The sequence below is a fragment of the Neomonachus schauinslandi genome, chromosome 5 (genome assembly GCF_002201575.2).
Source record: "Neomonachus schauinslandi chromosome 5, ASM220157v2, whole genome shotgun sequence".
Taxonomy (NCBI): domain Eukaryota; kingdom Metazoa; phylum Chordata; class Mammalia; order Carnivora; family Phocidae; genus Neomonachus; species Neomonachus schauinslandi.
In genome coordinates this window covers 90617453-90623609 of record NC_058407.1, presented here as the reverse complement: position 1 = coordinate 90623609, position 6157 = coordinate 90617453, and the positions used below count along the sequence as shown (strand labels likewise).

The following is a 6157-nucleotide window of genomic DNA, read 5'->3' as shown; positions in this document are numbered from 1 at the left end:
ATCGCTCGGCATCAGGGAAATCCAAATCAAAACTTCAATGAGATACCACCTCACACCAGTCAGAATGGCTAAAATTAATCAGTCAGGAAACGATAGATGTTGGCGGGGATGTGGAGAAAGGGGAACCCCCCTACACTGTTGGTGGGAATGCAAGCTGGGTGCAGCCACTCTGGAAAACAGTATGGAAGTTCCTCAAAAAGTTGAAAATAGAGCTGCCCTAGGACCCAGCAATTGCACTATTGGCTATTTACCCCAAAGATACAAATGTAGTGATCCGAAGGAGTATGTGCACCCCGATGTTTATAGCAGCAATGTCCACAATAGCCAAACTATGGAAAGAGCCCAAGACGTCCATCGACAGATGAATGGATAAAGAAGATGTGGTATATATATACAATGGAATATTATGCAGCCATCAAAAGGAATGAAATCTTGCCATTTGCAACGACGTGGATGGAACCGGAGGGTATTATGTTGAGCGAAATAAGTCAATCAGAGAAAGACATGTATCATATGATCTCACTGATATGAGGAATTCTTAATCTCAGGAAACAAACTGAGGGTTGCTGGAGTGGTTGGGGGTGGGAGGGATGGGGTGGCTGGGTGATAGACACTGGAGAGAGTATGTGCTATGGTGAGCACTGTGAATTGTGCAAGACTGTTGAATCACAGATCTGTACCTCGGAAACAAATATGTTTAGCCCTATTAAAGACCAATGTTTCCCATGTTTAGGGTTTAAAAGAATCTTCAGTGCTCTGAAAACTGAGAAGTGTCCTGACATTATCCTTCTCAACAGTTATTGAACAATAATTTCAGCTGTTTTGGGATGCTTATTTTCAGAACTTTCTAATACATAATAGTAATCTTTGGTCCATATTTTTTAATATATTAACTAAAGATAAATGATGTTCTGTAGCCATGGGTCTATGAGTTGTTTCAGGGCAGGATGCACCAGCCTATCAGCATTGTTTACTAATTATAACTGGATTTATTATTCATACTTGGTGTTAGTGGAATCAGGTAGATTTGTCAGTTAAGTCTGATCACATAATGTTATGGTCCTATGTGATCAGCTCACTGCAAGAGACCTGGATTAAGAGCAGTCTTTGGGCTTCCTGGTAATAATGTTCTTTGCACACACCATGGTGGTGGTTTGAGACCTAGAGACAAAGCATGCCTAATTCCACCCAGCAATGGGTAAACAAAGAAACCTAGACATCAAATCTCCAGACACTTTAAGTATGTATCTTTTTTTATATATTGTTGTACTGAATTCTTTGCCTGTAATAAAACAGCTCTTTGAGTATAAATGATTTGAGTCCTGTGAGCCTTTTCAGCAATCAGTATTGAAACTCATAAGGTGATTAGTGAACAGAGCAAGGTGGATAGGAAGGCATGAAGAAGATCTCTAAGGGGAAAACTCATCTATTTATTCAGCCTTTATTGAATGTTTACAGTTCCAAAAATCTCACTAGGCAACTGGCAGACAAAAATGACTCAAGCATGACCTTTGATCATAAGACATTCACATTGTGAAGAAAAATATAGACACTCAAGCAAAATATCACAACCAATTGTAATAACTGCTGAAATAGGAGTGTATAAAAGCAACAAGGGAAAGAGTAAATCTTTTTGAGAGTTGTTAGGGCTTTGTATTTAAGCGTAATCATAAAGAATGGTCATGAGTTATCAAAAAGTAAAAAGAGAGAGAGAGAGAGAAAGGCAAAGAATACATTCAAAGAAATAGAGGTATGATATTGTTTATAAATTTTCATCAATAGAGATCTATTTAAGTAAATTGTAGTAATGTTTATGCAAGTGAATACTGTATAGTCATTAAAAATAATAGGAAAATTCTCTATATGCTAATTAAGAAATATATCCACAACAATGTAGAATACATTTTTATACTTTTAATCCTAGAAGAAGACTATGGCCAAGACATAAGTCTTAGTTTTTATAATCAAAACAATGAGGCAGAGAAATATTTGAAGAAACATTAGTGGTAATCTTCCAAAACAAATTAAAGACATTAAGCCACAAATTAAGAAGTCTTATGAATAGCAAGCAGAATAAATATAAAGAAAACCACACTCAGAGGTATAACAATAAAATTGATAAAAGCAAAACAAACAAAAAAATAAGGAAAAATCTAAAAAGCAGTCTTAGAAATAAGACTACCTTCAAAGGACTAACAATTTGACTTTTGCATAATATCCCAACAGAGATAATAAGAGCCAGAAGATAATGGAGTTACATTTTCAAAGTGTTGAAAGAAATAACATCTTCAAAATGTTGAAAGAAGTAACATCCAAAAATTATATAGCCAGAAAAATTATCAAAAATTTAGATGCAACAAACTCATTAATAATGACTCAGAAATAGTAAAATGTAACCAAGCTAATAGAGGGAAGGAGGCAGAATAGTAAAAAGTATTCAGTACAAAATAAGTCAAGAAAGGAAAGGAAAAGGAATACAGGATAGGTGAAATAAATAGAAAAGAAATAGTAAAATGGAATATTAAAACATAGCATATACCCATAATTAAATGTAAATGGCTTAATGTTTTAATTTTTCCAAAAGTACATTTTTTAGGATGGGTTTAAAAATAGCAACTGTATACTACTTATAATTACAATACTTATAACTGTATACTACTTATGATGTAAAATACAAGGTCATGTTAGCTAGCCACAAAATATATCCCCCCCCACAATGATTCCCAACTCCCAGTATTCATGCCCTTTTGTAGTCCCCTCCCCTCGAATCTGGGGTAGATTTGTGGCTTGCTTTGGACCAAGAAAATGTAATGTAAATGATGCTTTGTGACTTTCAAGGGTAGGTCAAAAGAAGCCTGTATCATTCACCTTAATTTCTTGGAAAATGTGCTCTGAGGAAAGAGTCACCATGTAAGAAGTACAAATACTCTAAAATTACCATGCCTTCATAGGGCAAAAGAAAAAAAGAGAAAGAGCAAGAGAGACAAACCAAGAAACAGACTCTAAACTCTAGAGAACAAACGGATGATTACCAAAGGGGAGGTGTGGGGCGGCGGGGGGTGGGGTGGGGGTTTAAATAGGTGAAGGGAATTAAGAGTAAGTATACTTATCATGATGAGCACTGAGTAATATGTGGAATTGTTGAATTACTATATTGTACAGCTGAAATTAATGTAACACTGTATGTGAACTATAAGAGAATTAAAATTAAAAACTTAATAAAAAATCACCATGCTTTCAGAAATACAGATTGAAAGGAACTGTACCCAAGTAATGTACCCAACAAACCTAATCTATACCTGGACATAATTTAGACAATGAGATCCTGGATTTTAAGGTGGAGCCTAATGCCACAGTGGAATGAAACGTTGGGGGCCCTGGTAGAGGAGTACATGTTTGAGGGATGGGAACCATTGCAAGCCAGGGAGCAAGTGGTAACTAGGTCTTCAAAAATAGCCTTCTAGTGAATCACACCGCTCAGTATTTACACTCCTGTGTAGCCCCTTCCTCCCTGAATCTGAGCCAGACCTCTAATTCACTTTGGACTAATAGAATATGGCAGAGTGGCGTCATGTGACCTCCACAGCTATATCACAAGAAGCCTATGGCTTTTGCCTTACTCTCTTCAAAGATGCATCCTGGGGGAAGCCGGTCACAACCGTCCAAATCAAGCCCTTGCAAATTCCAGCTACCATATGACTATGACTGCAACTGCATGATGGAACCCCTTCCCAAATGAGAGCTGCTGACCTATGCCAAATCAACCCCCAGAGCCATGAGAGATAATAACACATTGTTACTTTAGGCCACTACATTTTGGAGGGGCGCCTGGGTGGCTCAGATGGTTAAGCGTCTGCCTTCCGCCCGCGTCATGATCCCAGGATCGAGTGTGGATCGAGCCCCACATTGGGCTCCCTGCTGAGCAGGGAGCCTGCCCCTCCCTCTCCCTCTGCCTGCTGCTTCCCCTGCTTGTACTCTCTCTCTCTCTCAAAAATAAATAAAATCTTAAAAAAAAAAAAAAGCCACTACATTTTTTTTCCACTTTCCTGAACTTTATTAAGAAAAAGCAATGATGGTAAATCTTGAGAACATAGTCAATTTTCTAGGATTCTTCCCTTGAAAATGTGACATTTGATTTTCAAACACATTCCAGAGCGTACATGGTTCCCAATTGTACTAAGTAAGTGAGAAGCTGAAATCCTAAGATGTTCATCTTCCAACTTTCCCCAGTCTGTGGTCTGTCTTTGGATCAGCAATAATTGCCTGAACAGCTACTATGGCTTCATTAATTTTGTCTGTAGCTCTCTGAGCTCTTCTATATGCAGCAATCGCAGAATTTGAGCAGCTTCATTAAGAACTGCATCTCCTGTGTCAAAACCAAGAATATGTTTGTCTAAAGCAACAGGCAAGCCCTCTTTCGTTTGATTTGCTTTAGCAACTGCATCCTGGGTCAGGCGCTACTGGACCAAAATTCGAATTGCCTTAAGCATTTCCAGGTAATTGTCATGACGCTGAATCTGAAGGTCAGCCAAAGCCATTACACCAGCCTTAAAATCAGGATTATTTACATCCAAGTTGATCAATGGCTCTGCATTTTTAGCTGCATTTTCCGCATTTTTTGTATTATCAGGTACCAAGTCCTTGTATTTTTCAGCATTATCTCCATATTCAAGTCTAACAGCTAAACCAAGAAGCCAGTCAATTGCTTCTTGTCAATCTTGAATCTTGAAAGGACAGTTAACATCTTTGAGATACTTTTCAAAGAACTTGGGCCAGTCACTGCTGTGGATGTTTCTTAAATTACCTCTGTCTTCAGTCTTGTAGTGCCTGATTTTCTGGTCTTCAAGCCAAACAATAAAGTTTCTAAATGCTGTTTCATCTTTGCAGTTGAAGCCAGTCGGGTCGTGGTAGTCGAGGGCCGTCAGCTTGCATCGGAACATGGTCCCCGCGTCTTGCTCTGGTCCCCCGGGGCTTCGGCCGGGAGAGGACAGGCCAAAAGCCACTACATTTTGGAATGTTCTGTCATGCATCGATAGATAACTGAAACAGGATTAAAAGGCTTAAAATAAAGAGATAAAAAATAAACATACTAGACAAACCCTAAAAGAAAGTTGTAACTATAGTAATAACAAAGTAGACAAAATGTAAACAGCATTATTAGAGATTAAGGCAAATTTCACAATGATAAAAGATTTAATTCTCTAGGAAGATAAAAATTTTAAATGTGTATAAACCTGATAACAAATTCTCAAAATATATAAAGCTAACAAAGTGATAAAACTCTAAGGAAGACTAGACAAATCCACGATCACATTGGGCAATTTTAACAATCTCTTTCATTTACTGGTAGATTAAGCAGAAGAAAGAAATCATTAAGGACAGAAGATTTGAACAATAAAACTAACAAATATGAATACTAGATATATATAGAACACTGCACTCAACAGCTATAGAATACATATACCTTTTAACTGTCCACAAAACATTTGCAAAAAAATAGATTATAAACTGGTCCAGAAAAGAAATAACAAATTTCAAAAGAATGATATAGTACAGAGAAAGACAATTATCATATGGTTTCACTCATATGTGGAATATAAGAAATAGCACAGAGGATCATAGGGAAAGGGAGGGAAAACTGAATGGGAAGAAATCTGAGAGGGAGACAAACCACGAGAGACTCTTGACCCTGGGAAACAAACTGAGGGTTGTGGAAGGGGGAGGTGGGTGGGGTAACTGGGTGGTAGGCATTAAGGAGGGCACAGGATGTGATTAGCACTGGGTGTTATATGCAACTGATGAATTATTGAACACTACATCTGAAACTAATGATGTACTATATGTTTGCTAATTGAATTTAAATTTTAAAAAAAGAATGATATGGTATAAAATATGTCCAGTACCACAAGGCAATTAAGCTAAAAATTAACAAGAGAAAGATAACTAAAGATCATATCTTTGGAAATTAAGAAATACACTATAAATAAGATATATATTTTTTTAAAAATACCATGATAGAAAATATTTGAACTAAATAACAATTAAAATATTTCACTTTGAAACCTGTAAGATGCAGTTAAACCATGTTTTAAGAGATAGTCATAGCTTTAAATGTATATAAAAAAGGAAAAATACTGAAAATCAAATAAGCATTTTG

The 6157-nt window shown here is 36.8% G+C and overlaps 1 pseudogene; it reads right to left on the bottom strand.

Moving 5' to 3' along the window:
* Positions 1 to 4154: 4154 nt before the first annotated feature.
* On the bottom strand, positions 4155 to 5016 carry LOC110581046 (annotated as a pseudogene).
* Positions 5017 to 6157: the final 1141 nt, after the last annotated feature.